Consider the following 17,803-nt stretch of genomic DNA (forward strand, 5'->3'; position numbering starts at 1 on the left):
TATGAAAATGTTAGCAATCACTTTGATACTATTCCAACATGTACCATCAATGGGGATATAATTATGACGTAACATATCAAAGGGGATACACATATCAGCATGGCACAAGTGGTCCTTGATGATTAGAGCAATTAATTAGTACCATCCTAATGAAATTTTATTTTTGCTAATTTAGATTTTTGCACGAAACTATTTAGGCCAATGATTCCTTTAAAAAAAATGATAATCCATTTGCTTTTGGAAAATTTGACAATGGTGAGTGAACTATATTAGCATAACCAAAAAATTACAATTTGACGTCTCCCAACAATCGTAGGTACATTGGCTATCAAAGCAAGGATCCAAATGTCTATCCAATCATTATGTCCCCAGGAGCCTTACCACTCATCAAAGTTCTTTCGTTTCCTACATCTATGACATGCTTTGAGATTGTTTCAATGTCAATACTAACTCTAAAATTTAGACCTGATTACTTCATATAGTTTACTATAACTTAACTATCTATCACCTTTTTCCATATATCTAATTTTTTTTTCTCTATGATAGACCCAATTTTTCAACATACTTGCTGTAAATAAATACCTAGTAGGTGGTTGAATAACTAACTTCTCATTTACTTTTGCGTTGGACTTCCTCAAGTCTTTGTGATCCTTCACCTTGTTAATTTCTCTTTAGCTCAAAGATCTTTTGTCCTTCAACCATTTCATATGAGCTTGAAGGATAGTCAATCTTGTAGGGCCTAATGTAGGTAGAATTCATAGTCCCAGCAAGTAATGAAATCATGAGGCTTGCCCACGATAACATGCCAAGTCATGTTCACCTAAGAATGACATCCGAATATATTTAATATTCATGCTTCAACTATAGGCCACACGTAAGGGCAAAAGAAGCTCATACAGAACTCTTTTTGTGGTTGACATAATACCAGCCATAAAATAGGCCACATGTAAGGGCAAAAGAAGCTCATATAGAACTCTTTTTGTGGTTGACATAATACCAGCCATAAAGCTTATCATAAGCACTTATCATGCCTCTTTCTCACCAAGTTTTTCAAGCTCCAATTTAGAAGGGTCCCACATGCGAGGGGGTAGCCTGTTATCCATCAAAATCGGCTTCCCCCCTCAAAATTGAACACAATTACAATCCCTCTCCCTTCAAAATTGGACACAATCACCCGTAATAAGTTCAAAAATTAAAATTTTTGATATATATAGTTTTTTTTGTTTTGTGTGTGTGTGTGTGTGTGTGTGAGAGAGAGAGAGAGAGAGAGAGAGAAAGAGAGAGAGCTTGTAAAGTTTCTCTCAAAGAATGAAAAAAGAATAAAGAAAGTTGCAAATCAAATCAATTTTCAAAGCTTCAAAGAATGGAAAGAAAAGGAGGTAGTAAAATTACATGCTTTGAAGGAGAGGGAAATGAATTCAAAGAATGGAAAGAAAAGGAGGTAGTAAATTTACATGCTTTGAAGGAGAGGGAAATGAAGGTGAACATATAGAACAAGTGATAAAATTACCAGGGTGCCAAGCATAGTAAAAATTTCTTTTTGATATGCCATTTTCCAAGTCCCCTTTTAATATGCTTTGTATAATGTGATCAACTTATATAATGTGCCATATACTTTGTATAATGCGATCAACTTATATAATGTGCCATATATAACATTAATCCAAAGGTATAAGCACAAAAAATGACAAGCAATTTTGAGATTCTATCATGTCAAATGATATTAGTTTTTTTAAAGTACTTGTTCTGATAGGCTTTTGAAGATAAAAAAAATAGGTGTCAATTTTAGGGTTTGAGATTCTGATTCTAAATCTAGATCTCACTTTAAAAGCTCTACATCTCTATGATTTTTTTAATAAAAAAATCAAAAGTACATGGAATTGAATTAAAAGAGCACCTTCATACTCTGCATCTCTAAGCTTTAAAGTCCTATGCTCTAGATCCCAATTTAACAATTTTACATGCTTAAGCTTTAGATCCGTAAGCTATAAATCCCACTTTAAAAACTCTCAAGCTCTAAGCCCTAAAACTCTAGCGCCCCCGATGACCCTTCCCCTACTTGTGGCTCCATGTATCCTTTTTACTTTCTTTAATTCAAAATTTTACCTTGTTAAAAGAAAAAACTATAGGTCCTCATTGCTTATTTATTGGAGACCTTACTTTAAAAGTTATACATCCTTAAGTTCTAAACTTAGCTTTAGAATCTCTAAAAATAAAAATAAAAGATAAACAGAGATTAAAGCTCCAAAGGATTAAGTTTTAAACTTAGCTTTAGAATCTCTAAAAATAAAAATAAAAAATCAATAGAGATTAAAGCTCCAAAGAATAGATGCTCTCTTAAAGTTTGAACTAAAATAAATAACCATCTTATAAATGACAACTTTAGTCTATCACCTCAAGTTTCAATGGGTGAAAAACCTTCTCAAAACAAAAAGATGACTCTTGGGATTTGTGGAGCCACCCAATATGTCCCTCTAATTTTGGAAAGCACGTCTATTAAGGCGAATCAAAGAAGATGCGCTGGTGGGTTTGAGGTCAAAAAGGGAAGAGGTGACACATGGAGGAAAGAGAGAGAGAGAGAGAGAGAGAGTCTGTCATACATCAAGAAGCGCGAAGCGAGAGATAGATTTTTGTGGTGTGTGATTTTTCTCTCCCTCCGTGTCGGTTGTGGTGGGTCACTGCTGACTGCACTCCAGGCGGGAACCTCTCGAGGAGGTGAGGCCACAAGATGGACGAGATAGTCGAGATTCGAGAGGTCGCAAACCAGAGGAGACAACGAAGGAGAAACTGCAAAGAAGAAGGCAAGGGGCGCGATGGGGAGGCTAAGATAGGGCTTCCCAGGGGATGTCGTGGCATTGACAATAGGATTTATCAGATTCTCTCTTTCGCACCCGCATTCGGTCCTGGTTTGCGTGTGATGGAGCTGGAGGAAGTCTCGCTCTGCACCTACTGTGTGCATTTGTCAGGTTTGTGTGCGAGGGAGCTCTTGTTCAGAAGCAACCCGAGGGGACAAGGGGGATGCTTTCGCTCGTGATGGAGCTGGAGGAGCTGATATCCGTGGCTGACTAGCCATGACAAAGCACCCGACGGTGCTGAGGCGGCAATGTCGAAGCAGGGGAGAGAGGGCAGGATGGCGGGGGGAAGAGAGAGGAGAGAGAGCGGTTATTTGGGGGAGGATTTGGCGAGATTCGTTTTAATAAAGGCAATATAGAGCCATTATGCTAAGTCTTTATCATTTAACTTATAAAGCTTTCATTGTTTCATGCTTTCAAAGGCAGCCTAAAATCCTTCCATTTACCATCCTTTCTACACTATGTATAATCTATACTATCTATAAAGGGGGAGGGAATTCCGGCCCCACCCCCTTGACACGTGGCAAGTTCTGATTGTGCGGCCACCTTCGGTTGTGTCACCTTCAGCTTTGCACTCAGAGAGAGGGTTGGACAGGGACTCCTCAAAAAAAGAGAGAGAGAGCCGGAGGTAGCTGTGCGCACATAGCCGCCTCTGTACTGACAGTGTGTGTGTCTGTGAGCATCAACTGCCACTCCAGATAGAGAGAGAGAGAGAGGGAACATAGATTTCGGTTGGAATCCCTGCCATGTGTCAAGCTTAGGATGATCCAGCAGGAAGGAGGCCCGGAAAAACAAAGAGAGAGAGAGAGAGAGAGAGAGAGAAAGAGAGGGAGATTTTCAATAAAGAGGCAGCCTCGAGGCTCGCACAGAAAGTTAGAGAGAGGGGGATGATGGGACATGATGAGAGAGAGAGAGAGAGAGAGAGAGAGAGAGATTAATTCAAATTACACATCTCCCGAGCCTCCACGCTCCTGTCCCTTCCTGCACTCTCTCTGTCTCTACGCCAAGGGCGCACTCTCTGTTATTCTTGCACCACAGCAGGCGCACAAGTGAGGCTGCACAGGTAGAGCGTGGGCAGTGTGTGTGAGCACTCAGAGGAGAAGAGAGAGAGAGAGAGAGAGAGAGAGAGAGAGAGAGAGAGACAGCGCCACTGTCACATTGCTTCCTCCCTCACGTTGCTGCCACTGTCGAGAGAGAGAGAGAGAGAGAGAGAGAGAGAGAGAGAGAGAGAGAGAGAGAGAGAGAGAGAGAGAGAGAGCTGAGACCCTTGCATTCAATTCAAACTATCACTAACAACAACGCTGCAGTGTTGAGCTCATCTAATTTGCAGAGATAACAAGCAAATGTGGCATCACATCAATACTCTGTGGGAGCACTAGAAGATTCCGCACTGCTTGAAGCCGCAGCGGTTTGCCTCACAAGGGTCCAGTGTTGGGAGCATCAGAACCATTTTCTATAGGCTGATCGCCATGGAAATGAGACAGACAGACCTCCCGAGATCATAGTGGTTTGGTTGCGGCATGATGAGGGTTACTTTGAGCTTTTGTCCTGGGTAATCAATGTTGCTGCAAGACCTGGAGATACTGTGGTTGCCTTCCACATTAGCTGTACCGGTAAGAGCTTCTACAAAGAAACTCTGATGTCCAAAATTAATTTGATTCCAGAATCTCTGTATAGGCATCATAGGGACGAACACGACAGGAGGAACAAGGTCGAGGCTTGGAGGGAGGAAGAGGATACCCACACGTGAGCCACTACCGGACGTACACGTTGCACCCTCCCGCACGTTGTTGCCACTGTCGGACATACACAGTGCCATTGTAGGGGGAGAGAGAGTTTCTGCCAAATCTGTGCTGTTGGTTTCCGATTTTCGACGTCCGTGTCCGCCACCATCTCTCCCAAGCGCTTCTTGCGTCGCCCATGTCCCCTGCTGCTGCAGCCCAGCACCGACCAACCCCGCCACCTCCTCTTTTAAAATGATTAGGTAAGCAAAAAATGTAATGGTAAAAAATGTACTGTTGAGAGAGAGAGAGAGAGAGAGAGAGAGAGAGAGAGAGAGAGAGAGAGAGAGAGAGAGAAAGAGAGAGAGAGAGAATTAGCATGACCAAAGGTACCTGCACATAAAAGGATATGTTTGATTACACATACAAAAAAAAAGCCATAGCCAATGGCACACTCACATTCAAGACGCGTGCACAAAAATATTTGAGCAAGATTGAATTCATTCCCATGATCTATTTCTATAAGCAACCTCATTTGTCAGAGACTTGGCGAGAAGCTTGGTATGTTTTGAATACTTTTAAGCTCAGGATTGCTTAATAATGAGATTTTTTTGAATAGTGGGCTACACGGAGAAGAGCTAGCCTTCCATGTAACCAACCTCTATAAAATTTGTGAGGTATAGCTCCTACATCATGCATTTGTTTACATCAGGACACATCTCCAACTTGAGATCCTCTGCATGCTTTATGTGCTCCAAGGCATTTCATCAGTGCAAAACATGTTTCTAACCTCACCAAACATAGCAATCGTCTTGAGGAGGAATGGCCGAGGCATGCTTTGCTGACAAAGAGGGGCTATCAATGCATGTTCTGCCTGATATGGTGCAGCCAACTGGCTCTGCTTGGAGCTACATTTATCATATAGTCACCATGCTAATGCTTTATCTCGCCAACATTGGGATCACCCAGTACTTGCCGAGATCAAGTATATAATCCCAGCCAATGCGGATAACATGAATCCATGCTGCAACAGCCTTTCGAGTGTTCAAAGGTGGAAAGGCTCGAGACAGAGTGTTCAACGGTGGAAAGGCTCGAGACAGAGTGTTTTGAAGGAGGATGCATGGTTTATGTGGCATTTCTCTTTCAAACCTGGATATGGCGAGCGAGCACTCCAATAAGCATGAGGTAGGGAAACATCCATCAGAAAAACATGCAACACACAAAGTCCTAGAGTGCTGGGATTTAATCGAATTGTTTGCCTTCCTCCCTATCTGTTGGGGAGAGCGCTATGGTTAAGTTCTTGGAGGATGTTGCAATGAGGGAGAGAGCACATAGTGCTCATGTACAAATGCAAGGAAATGGAGCTCCTCTAGCTTATACTCTGCTGGTTCCAGGATGGGCTGGACACAATCATCGTGCAACCGAGCATGCCCATGCACTACAACCAACTCCGCAAACATGCAATATTCTTCGGCCAACACCCATCATTCCAACATCCCCCGTCCACATGATGGACCTCTGGGGAGGGGTTTCAGAGTTCAGCTTGCCAGCCTCTAGCTGCTTATCTCCACCATAATAATCTTTCGAATCATCCGAGAAGTCTGACTTCCAACATGCTAGCCGAGCATACTGCACCAAAAAGCAGATAAATCGTAGCCATACAACAAACCCTATAAGTGTTGTGTAGTTGAGGAGGTATTATTTTCATAACGCTCTTGGTATTGTTTCCCTCCATTGAGAGTTTTTTTCCAGATTGGTGAGACCTACCACGCCCAGCTCCTGTAATGAAAGACAAGAATAGAGTAAAGCTCCTTTATGATGATTTATTTCCCCTTTTATGTATTGCGTTGCATGAAATGGCATGTATGATAATTTAAAGATCAAATTGTCTGATGAGATGTACGCCTTCTAAGGTTGGTCACATAAGCTTAGTTGGTCACAACTAGAACACAACTTCATCAGGAAAAACAATCTAAGCAAGGTTCGGAAGCGGCGTTCCAGCCTCTTCGACATCACATCTGAAGTGGTGAGTATTGTTCTGGTGTGTTTATCCTTTTTGGCCAGTGAAGGGTAATGGTTCATACGATGCATGAAGAAATGTTTCTCTATTTCCCTGTTGTGATCCCTGCTGGTGTGTTTATCCTTTTTGACCAGTGAAGGGTAATGGTTTGAGGGTAAGAGGGGCCATGCCGCCGCCGAAGGCAGTGCCGTTTTAATAGTGCAACTTAAAATTTTCTAAGAAGGAGAGGGCATCCACATGTCACACTCTGGTTCATTTAAAAGAAAGCCGTAAAAAACTTTTGGTTTGAAATGCAAAAGTGAAGGGTAAGTGATAAGTACTAGTAGGCGTGCCTAATTTTGCAAGCAGGTCTCGTTAAGAGAAATCAAGTAAGATACCTCTTAATGAAAGAAAAGGGAAGGAAAAGCTGGCGTGACCGCGGCCAGGTGGCACGAATTGAGGATCAACGTGTCAAACTTTGAGAGCAGCACCAGACATTATCGGGTGCGTCTGTGTGTATGCGCACGCTGAGCCTAAACGCTGTCTCTTTTTGCCAGAGGTGGTCTCATCGCGTAAGGCATTGGCAGGGAATTGCGTGCGCTCCGTTGGAGGTGCAAATCTCGGCGCGTAAGCTGATCTCCGGTGGAGGTATCCATGGGAGCTGTAGGACAGAGGTTGCGATGTAGGAGGGTCATAGAGGGCAGCGATGGCGAAACAGGCTGGGAAGAGAGAGGAGAGAGAGGGGTGATTTTATGTTCTTCTTTTTTGGCCGGGTATCTAGGGAGATTCTCGTTAATGCGTGCGCGGACCCAGTAGGAGCTAGTAGGAGCTATTAATAACTATGATGGTAGAAAATAAAAAGACATAGTTTTGAGTTTTGAGTTTTGTCAAAAAGTCAAAAAGCTTAGTATCATCTATATCTATATTATTTATATTCCTTGGCAAGGCCATGTACTATCACTCCAACTCTTGTTTGGTCAAAGTCAATTTCACAAATATACAAAATTTTCTTTAAGGTAGATTCAAAGAGGAAATTTTCCAAAATAATCGGTATTTTTGACAAATGCACCTCTATTTTCTTAAATTTTTCAGGGGATTTTTTTCTTTAGGAAATTTTCCAAAATACTCGGTATTTTTTATAATGCACCTCTATTTTCTTAAATTTTTTAGGGGATTTTTTTCTTTTCCCCCTCCCTTCAATCAATTGTTTTGAGTTGTTAGCTCACTCAAGGCGAATCTAAGACACTTTTTTTGAACACTGACTCCAACCTTCAAATTTGAAGGGTTGATTACTTCTATTTTTGTAAAGGGCTTCTCTACTTTGCATTTTGAAGGCCATAAAGAACGCCGAGCACTACATGGCATGTGCATGCTCAAATGGGATCAAGGGTGGAGGTGACGAATCACGTCATGCATGCATTGTAGACCATGCAATCGACACACAAATTTATAAATCAGCCTCCTGCACTTACAATGTAATGCATTGGAGTACCATGATCTTCAATAAAAGAATGGGGACGTGGTGGTTAGAGTCCATGCCTTGAACGAGACAAGTCGTGGGTTCGACGTGCAAGGTGCGAGACAATCTTGACTGGTTCGAATTTACTTGCTAGCCTAAATTTACTTTTTCGCACTGAATTTACTCAACAATTTGATATGATGGTCCAATGACCCCCATTTGAATGTACCCGTGCTAGATAGTGCAGAGCATAAAGAACTCCCTTTTCCTTTCTATACAAATGCATACCTAGCTTTGAAATTTATACTTGAGCTTCAAAAAATGTAGATCTTTCAAAGATTCCACGCAATGTATAATGTTGAGTTAAAATCTCGCACTTGGCACCCCCATGTATAATTGTCCTTCTTACCCCAACAATGTGCACATTTCCCAGTGTAGCTTTGTGCAAAGGGATAGAGTTGAATGGTTTGGAGGTTGAATTGGCATGTGTGTGTGTGTGTGTTTGAGAGAGAGAGAGAGAGAGAGAGAGAGAGAGAGAGAGGTTCGAATAGAACCTACAAAAAAATAATTTTTTAATCAAGAAAATCTTAAAACAAAAAATTGCACAATAAAAATATTTTGAATTTTAAGTTGAAATTTAAACAATTGAGGATAGTTCCACTAAAACTTACAAAATTTTGCCCGTTTGCTTCATGAAATCTAGCCACAAATTTGTAATTTTAGTGGTAAAAATACACTAAAGTTTGTCTTATTGCAAACGTTGGGAATCTCAAATAGCCCCAAAATATAAGAGCATAACAGACATAGAAAAGTTGAATGCCCAATATGTCCATGACCACTCTCTCACCACCTTGAGGAAATGCTATGCCAAGAAAGGATGGGCACACATATTGAAAATCTATGTATGTGCGTGCGTGCGTGCGTGCGTGTGTGTGTGTGTGTGTGTGAGAGAGAGAGAGAGAGAGAGAGAGAGAGATGAGCCCTGGAGGCATCCATGTGTCATTTAAAGTGTGACTCTACTTTTCCTATTGTAGCCAATAAAGAAAATCCAGACCTCAAATTTGATGGGTGACTCTACTTTGATATTTCATCTTAAAGAGCTTAAAGAAATCTAAGTGCTTGATGCTTCTACGCATCATGCAATGTAGAGAGAGAGAGAGAGAGAGAGAGAGAGAGAGAGAGAGAGAGAGAGAGAGAGGTTTTAATGTCAAAGGAGCACATCAAGAGACCTCAAATGTTTTGAACTTAAGACATGGTACTTAAGAGGGAATTGTGATAACCAATCGTTTCCTCTCCTTATTCACTAAGAGAGATCCCAAACATCTAGCCAACGAGTCTAGAACTCAAAACTTCTGTGTATGTATGTGTGTGTGTAAACATGCATGTGTGTGTGTGTGTGTGTGTGTGTGTGTGTGTGTGTGTGTGAGAGAGAGAGAGAGAGAGAGAGAGAGAGAGAGAGAGAGCAAAGGAGGGTGTCTTAAAAATAACCCAAATATATATAAAAGATCTACTCAACGAGTCTTGATCTCAAGGTCTAGAGAGAGAGAGAGAGAGAGAGTATTTTCATCTTTGTGGAGTGATTATGGGGACTACATTCCACTCTCCTCACTTGTGTGTTTACTTACACACACACACACACACACACACACACACACATAATTGCATCTCCCTATGAGCCTACAATTTTCCATATAGAGACAAAGATTGATGGAGGGAGATGGAAAGGGTAACCGACAACTTGAATGTCTGTGTGTGTGTGTGTGTGTAGCTGTTTTAACATAAATAATAACACATAATTGAACTTTTACATTCAAAAGACAACTAGCTCCACAGAAAGGGAAATGATAAGTACAAAAACAACTCAGTCTTAGAATTATTTTTTCACAATGCTTATAATAATGAAGCCTCATTCTAGTATACAGATATCAAAAGTACTTCCCCTGCAGTAGGTGTATGTGTAATCATGTGTGGACAATTGCGTTAAGCCAAAAACACTTCCAAGATAAGATAGAGTCCTTACCTGCATCCATCCAAACAAGACAACATATATGTTAGCCTTGGACGTGTTTTACAAGTATCAATGGACTATAAGAGTTGTTATCCATGTCCATCTTATAAATTCTTTTAACTTACAAGCTTAGTCCAAAGTATTTATGTTGTTTTTTTAATAGAAGTTTTATTATCCCACAATTTATTTAGTATTTTATTCTTATCAAAAGGCCATAACCCCTTCTACTCCAAGTGGCATGCTCCCCCTTTTTAAAAGAAACCAACTTTGAGTTTTTATCTGTCAAATTACTTAGGCTCCATCACATGAAGCCGTAAAGAAGCCTAAAAAATACCATTATGAGTTCAAACTTGTTTTTGTTTATTTAGAACTAATATCATTTATGTTTATATGTAATCCAATACTTCCCAAGTTTAGAAGTCACAATCTCTTAGCAAGCCAAGTGGCAAAGAACCTTTTTCGTAACCTAGCCTGCCCAACTATCAAACCAAAAAAAGAGCTAGATGTTTATACTGATTTTTTGTACCCGAACATGTGAATGCAAATAGTGTATTGCATCATCTCATCCAAACAACTAATATCGAACAGGTTCAACAATGGTAAGTAGCCGGGCCATATTTCCCCAAAGTCCCCAACATATATAAAACCATGCAACATCAGCGTGCAGATGGGCAAAAAAGTGCAGATGGCAAAAAAGACCCCAATATTCACTAAGCCAACCCAAACGGTGGGCTTTACCAAGTTTTTTAAGCGATAGTCATCACGATGCCAAGTTTAAGCGACAGTGTCAAGTGTAAGAATCAATATACATCTAGGGTATACCCCCCATCCCAAAGCTTCACTATGTACCGACAGGTTACTCATTAGAAAATTTTGGAGGTCATTTGGAGGACCTTATTGAAGAGAGAGAAAAGAAGGTGCAACCAATGAGCAACAACCTTACGTAACGTAGAAATGCATGAAAAATATCACAAAAATGAAAGAAATAATTTTAAAATATTGAGATTTGTCCCATTTTTTGTAAGGTAACTTCCTCGTCTCACAAAGTAGGGCCCACTGCTAGTAGCCGTCAAGTTGCTGAGACCTGACTACTGATTGATAGCTAACTCTCTCCCTTTATTAAAAGATATCCACTCCCTTAATGAAAAGCTTTCAAAACTCATTCTTCCTCCATTATAGCTATGGCTTTGTCTTCTTCCCGCCCAAGAAGTTCTAGAGGTTTCTCTACACTATCCCCAACTCACCTCACCATTAGTGTGCCAAGAAGACCATGTAGTAGCATAAGCACTATCTCAATCTCAAACTCTCTTACTACAGATAATAGGTAGCAAGAGTAGAGGATAAGCAAATTTTCTTGGGTTCTTATGCAGCCAAGAAGGAGAAAAAGCTCGAAGGCAACAAATATGTTTCGTTCTGCATGGAAAGCAAGAGTTATGGATTTCAAAGACGAGGTTGGTAAGAAGATTGTTAAAGAGGTCTTAGTTCAACATGTTTTCACTCTAATGTGATTGCAAACGGCGGTGATGTCTCCATGGTGCATAATCTACGGTGCAACTGTGAGTTAAGTATTTAGCACTCCTCCATAAATGTTATCTTACATTTCAAATGTGAATCTATTTTCTTCTTCTCTTATTACAGATATTTAATTAGGTTATACAAATGTTTGTATTTATTTTTATTCTTTTACATTCACAATTGTTTATCCTTCCTCTCATACGAGGAATGGGAGCCACTAGAGTGCATTATAGGTCTCATCTCTTTGACCCATGCTCATATTGGGGTCTTGCAGTATGTGGGCAGAACTAGCAAAAGCCTTGCAGACGATGGTATTTTCTTCTATGACCATTTCTACCAACTCAATCAAAGGAATTAGAGAAGAGTTGTTGGTGAAGGTTCCACTACCAACCAACTGGAACTCCGTGGATTAGCCCGTTCCCGACACAACAATGAGTGATGTATTTAGGAGCAAGCTCTATAGGGATGTTCATAGGTCTCTCCAAAACTCTGTACCCACTAAATTGGTGAAACTTGAAAATTTATGTCCTGTTGGTCTCTTTGTTGAGTTATTTCATACTTGCAATGTACATGTTGCTAAAACTATGCTGCTCTGCAAACCATTTGATTCCCTCTTATGTGATAAGCTTCTTGATCGAGGGTGGTATGTGAAAGAAACAGATGGCATATGTTGAAAGATTGATCTTGACACTTTCATTGTCATGTATATGCTTGCAAAATAGACACTAATAATCTCCTTTTGGTACAAGCGTTCCTCCTTGTTGAAGGTTTCTATGTGCCTATGGATCAAGAGGAAGCAAGTTTGGCAAACAATGCTATCATAGACATGGAAGTAGTGGACAAAGACCTAAATCTTATGACAGTAAGTACAATAAGGCAGCAATGCAATCTTTTGCAACTTTGACATGACATAGTGGAGGAGACTGCCGACATTGACTCTGTAAACTTTTATTTCTTGCTGGAGACGGATGAAGAGTAATGCAACGAAGGGAGAAGAATTTTTTCTCTGGAGATCTTTCTGGCCATATTCAAATTGTGCCCATGTAATCTACCCTGAAAGGCTTCAAGAAAATGTAGCTTTTTTGACTAGTTTAATCTTAATATCAAGTGTTTGCTCACAGCTCTCTCTCTCTCTCTCTCTCTCTCTCTCTCTCTCTCTCTCTCTCTCTCTCTCTCTCTCTCTCAAAACAGGTACAACGAATCATTATGAAGTCTAAGTACAAAGGGGTTGCACAAGCGGCTTAAATACAGTTGCAACAAATATGGGAGCCTGCTATTAATTGTGTATTAAGAGCTCTCTCTCTCTCTCTCTAAGTATTCAAAACACATAGACAGGTAGACAATATCAATTTAATGTATAAACAATGAATTACTAAGTACATTTGTAAGTACAAATTTCGATGTGCTCAATGGGCTTAAGTACAATCCTTGCAAGTATGGGACCAAAATGTCCTCTAGGTAAAAATCCTGAAGATGTCCTTTAAATGAAGGTGGGGTAGTGCCGAGCGGATTAAGTAAACCCTTATGTCGTGCATCATCAATCAACAAAATGTTGTGAGCATCATAAGGCACATTGATCTGTTCAAAGGGCTTGTAGAAAAGTTGTACATCAAGTTTAGTTGGGTGGAAATGTCCTGCAATGGTAATACAATTTCTTTGACTATAGACAAAATGAAAATTCGATCTTTGAATTTGAGCTAAATTACAAACTATGATAACAAGGGGATTCAAGTTTTGGGGCTGCACTGAAGACTAGATAGCAACCCTAAACGTGGAATCAAAAAATTCAAAAATTCCTTTGTGCCTGGTCGGATTACTACTCTGAGATTTCCCAAGCGAAAACTACGTAAATCGGAGATCTCTCTAGATCCACTATATGACTATCATAGCAGCAACAATCCATTGAGATCTAAAATAATTAGATTCTGCAATCATTGTGTGTATACATATAAGTAGTTAGAAACAAAAATAAGTATATTATTTAAGTACAATGGATATTACCGGAACAACCATATCTACTTGAAGCCAGAGTCCATACTGGTCATGTCTAATGTTGACATTTTGTTGTTGAGTGTCAATGTTCCCTTCTGTATTGCCAAAGGTATCCACCTCTTGTGGTTGTGCAGTACAAGACTCTTGTGTTTCCATGGCCGAATGGTTAACTTGTTTTGTTGTATGTTTCTGGCTTTGATTTGCAACGTTGGCCTCCTCCTCTACATGGTCTAGACACTGTATCTTCTCTCAGCTCTGAAGAGCTCTTCACATCAGCAATTACTGGAGCTTGGACTCCCTCATATTGATCATGTGCTCATCATGTGCCGCAATAATATGCACTATCCTCCTCTACTTGGCCTGGACCCTCTGTTGCATTCCTCGGCTCTGAAGAGCATTTTACATCAGCATTTTCAAGAGCTTGGTCTACTTCATATTGATCAAGTCCAACTTTTGTTTCAGCCGCTCCAACTGCAAAGCAAACCGGTGTCTGCTCCTCTAATATTGGGTCAGTTTTAGAGATTTGGTTTCTAGTGGTGGAAACTAGCATGACTTCCTCATCACCGTCCATTGTTAAAGTTATTATATGGTCATTGACAAAACTGTCTTCTCCATCGAAAACTCTAGGAGTTGAAATAGATAGTAGATGTTGAATAATTGATGCATGGTACCTTTGTAAATATTCCACGGTATAATTTTCCACAGTATTTTGCAAAATTAGGTTAACTTGTGGGGGTTAAGATTCATGAGGTTACTCATGATGTGAACACCAGAGCCAGAGATGAGCAAGAAGAAAGATGTTACCTGGAAGCAGAGAAATTGAAGCAGATAGAGATTGTTGCTGCTGATGAAGAGGCACAGAGGAAAAATTATGGGCTAGTTACCACAGACTTAAATGAAAGAAACAACAATATTTTACATTCCATGAAAGAAGGACTATTAGCAACCATTCCCCTTGCTGATGGTACTCTGTAATTAGCTCTAGATTCTGTTGATATTGGGATTTTAATAGATCCCAATGCACAAATTACAGACTCTATTGTTTACTTATGCTTAAAGTAAGTGTCCTTCTCTACCTTTAAGATCCTTTACTTTTGTATTTGGTTACTAATTAAATCCTTGTTATTGATTGTAGCTTAATAAAGAGCCAACTCCCTCAACAAACCCATACTAAAATACATGTTTTAATCCACAGTTGTCTGTGCTACTCCAAAATTGTGCTACTCCAAAATAAAAACACCCCTCATGGCACATTGGAGAGATGGTTTGTCCACTGTCCAATTCTTCAAGTCACAACTCTAGAGCTTCCATACGAATCAAATAATCATTGGAGCCTTGTATGCATTGAGTTGGACAAACAAGTCGTATGGACTATCAACTCCATACGAGGAACACATTCAGAGATAAGACTGTGAGTGTTAATATAACCTTGAGTCTTTATTTGGGCTATGGATGATGACCTCAATATTGTTAATAACAAATAACTTTCACTCTTCATAGATGTGTAAAAAGATTACTTCACATCTATGGAAGGCTTTGTGGAAATCAAGAACTCTACAAGGCAACCTTTAAAGTTGTCAAAGTGCATAATCAAACAGATCTAAATTCTTGTGGTAAGAGATGTCTTCTCCACACAGAGTAGATACTACAAAGTTTTTTTTCTTTGAATCCATTTATGTCTAAGGTATTTCCGTGCTATGGTTTGGACCAACTTGGTGCTATTATTAATTGAAGTACTGATGTGTGTGGACTCCGATTGATTGCAGAGGTTATGTCAAACTCCAAGTGTGGGAGTTGGTTTTGTGTGATTATGATTCATGGTTAAGGGCTGAGATTCCCTTATGGATTATGGTCAATATTGTATGGTGTAAGCCAATGTGGCTCATGGTTTTTTTTTTGTATATGGTTATGCTGCCAAAATTTTTGCAGCCCTGTTATATTCTAAAGTCGTTATGCAGGATCGGTTGTACCTCACCCAAGTTGGGTGGAGTGCTCGCCCATGTGAGGTGATTGGATTATCATTTATGGTTTTGGGAATGGATCATGAAGTGATCTAGATGGTTTATGGTAGAAGTGTAAGGGTAGAGACCCTGTACAATCTAACTGCCTGGAAAAGATTGTTTGTGCATATGGGAAGTGCTATTGTGATTAGACTCATGTGTTATGTTTCTTATGGAAACGTTGCTACAAGACTAGGAACACTTATATCTCTTTGCCTTAGACTAAAGGGTTGTTGACATGGGGCTTTGCTCAATCGGGGGTGTTACCTAGGTCTTCTTATTTTTGTTAGGCTCATCTACATCGTTAGTGCGTCGGGGGTTGAATGAACTACATGGCTAACACATTGGGGATTTTTCATTGGATTTGTCTAAACACTCGATGTTGAGCATCAAAGAGACGTGGCACCTAAACTGGTATGGTTGGTGTTGATACCCTACCACCTACTGGTACTTGGGATCCTTTCAGAGCTCGGGTTTATGGAGGGAGGCGAAGAGGCCTCAATCTATGCATGGCTCAGGTAGGTTGGAGGTGTTCTGGCTCACTCTCGGCGAAGTGAAAATTCTCTATGTCCGTAGTAGAGCGGAAGTGGATGGGTGGACCTGTCGATCCCTAAATAGGGCTTGGTGCTTTGCTAGTTATTTTATCATAAACTTTTTGATGTTATGGTATACCCAGATTTTGTCATTGCATTAATACATGGCTGCCTGTTTCATTTAGATGAGGTGTTTAAAGATTCTCTGTTGTCATTTTCTCAAGTCTCTGTGAACTCTATTTCACCCTCCACTATATTCTCTCTCTCTCTCTCTCTCTCTCTCTCTCTCTCTCTCTCTCTCTCTCTCTCTCTCTCTCTCTCTCTCTTACCGCAACGTGGTGTAGATATATATTCACCTTGGTATCATTATGCTGCAGGGAGCCCCAAGTTTTGACCACCTGAGCATAAATACTTGCCTGTTGGGAGTCTCGAGTGGATACAATCTAAGTTGGAAACGGAGATTGTTGTCACTAATCAAATATTGTACATAAATGCTTATGAACTTACCCTAAGACCGACAAAGGAAACATGGATGGCTAGAAACATACTTCCTTTAGTAATGGCTATGGATGCTTTGACATTGTTATGTTTAATCTATGGGGCCGGCAATGCAAAACAACGACCGACATTCCTTTAGCCCAGTACCTTGGAAGTTATTCTTTGATTTATTTGGGAAGTTACTAATCTACGATCCTCACAATGTAAAACTTTTATACAATGCCTACCACAGACCTCAGTGCCTTGCAAATTGTGCAAACATACACAACTCAGTGGGATGGGAAAACCGGATGTGTTTCCAAAAGAGTCTACTTTCTTCAATGACTACTTCACGTACAAGAAGGCGATTGTCCATAGCGAAATGGGGGTACCTGTAACAAACAAATCTCTTACTCAAGAATGGTATGACTCACATGCCAAAAATGAGATGTTCCAACCAAAGATCATAAAGGATTATTAGAATCAAACATCACACATACACAACCATGAGATTCCCTTAAGGATTATGGTTGATATTTTATGGTGTAAGCCGGTGTGGCTCGTGTTTTCTTTTTTTATATGGTTACGCTGCCGAATTTTTGCAGCCCTGTTATGTTCTAAAGTGGTTATTCAAGATTATTTATGCCTCACCCAAGTTGGGTAGAGTGCTCGCCCGTGTGAGGTGATTGGATTATCACTTATGGTTTTGGGAATGGATCATGAAGTGATCTAGATGGTTTATGGTAGACGTGTAAGGGTAGAGACCCTGTACAGTCTAACTGCTTGTAAAATATTGTTTGTGCATAGGGGAAATGCTATTGTGATTAGACTCATGTGTTATATTTCTCATGGCAGCATCGCTACAAGACTAGGGCCACCTACATTGCTTAGCCTTAAACCAAAGGGTCGTTGACCTGGCATTTGCTGGATCGGGGGAGTTGCATAGGTCTTCTTCTTTTTGTTAGGCTCATCTACATGGTTAGTGCATGTGTCGGGGGTTGAATGACCTACACGGCTAATGCGTCGAGGATTTTGTCTTGGATTTGCATAGACACCCGATGTTGGGCATCAAAGAGGCATGGCGCCTAAACTAGTATGGTTGGTGTTGATACCCCACCACCTACTGGTACTTGAGATCCTTTCATAGCTTAGGTTCATGGAGGGAGGCGAAGCGACCTCAACCTATGTCTGGTTTAGGTAGGTTGGAGGTGTTCTAGCTCGCACTTGCCGAAGTGAAATTCTCTCTA

Source organism: Adiantum capillus-veneris, chromosome 14 (genome assembly GCF_014529385.1).
Source record: "Adiantum capillus-veneris isolate H3 chromosome 14, ASM1452938v2, whole genome shotgun sequence".
Classification (NCBI taxonomy): Eukaryota; Viridiplantae; Streptophyta; class Polypodiopsida; order Polypodiales; family Pteridaceae; genus Adiantum; species Adiantum capillus-veneris.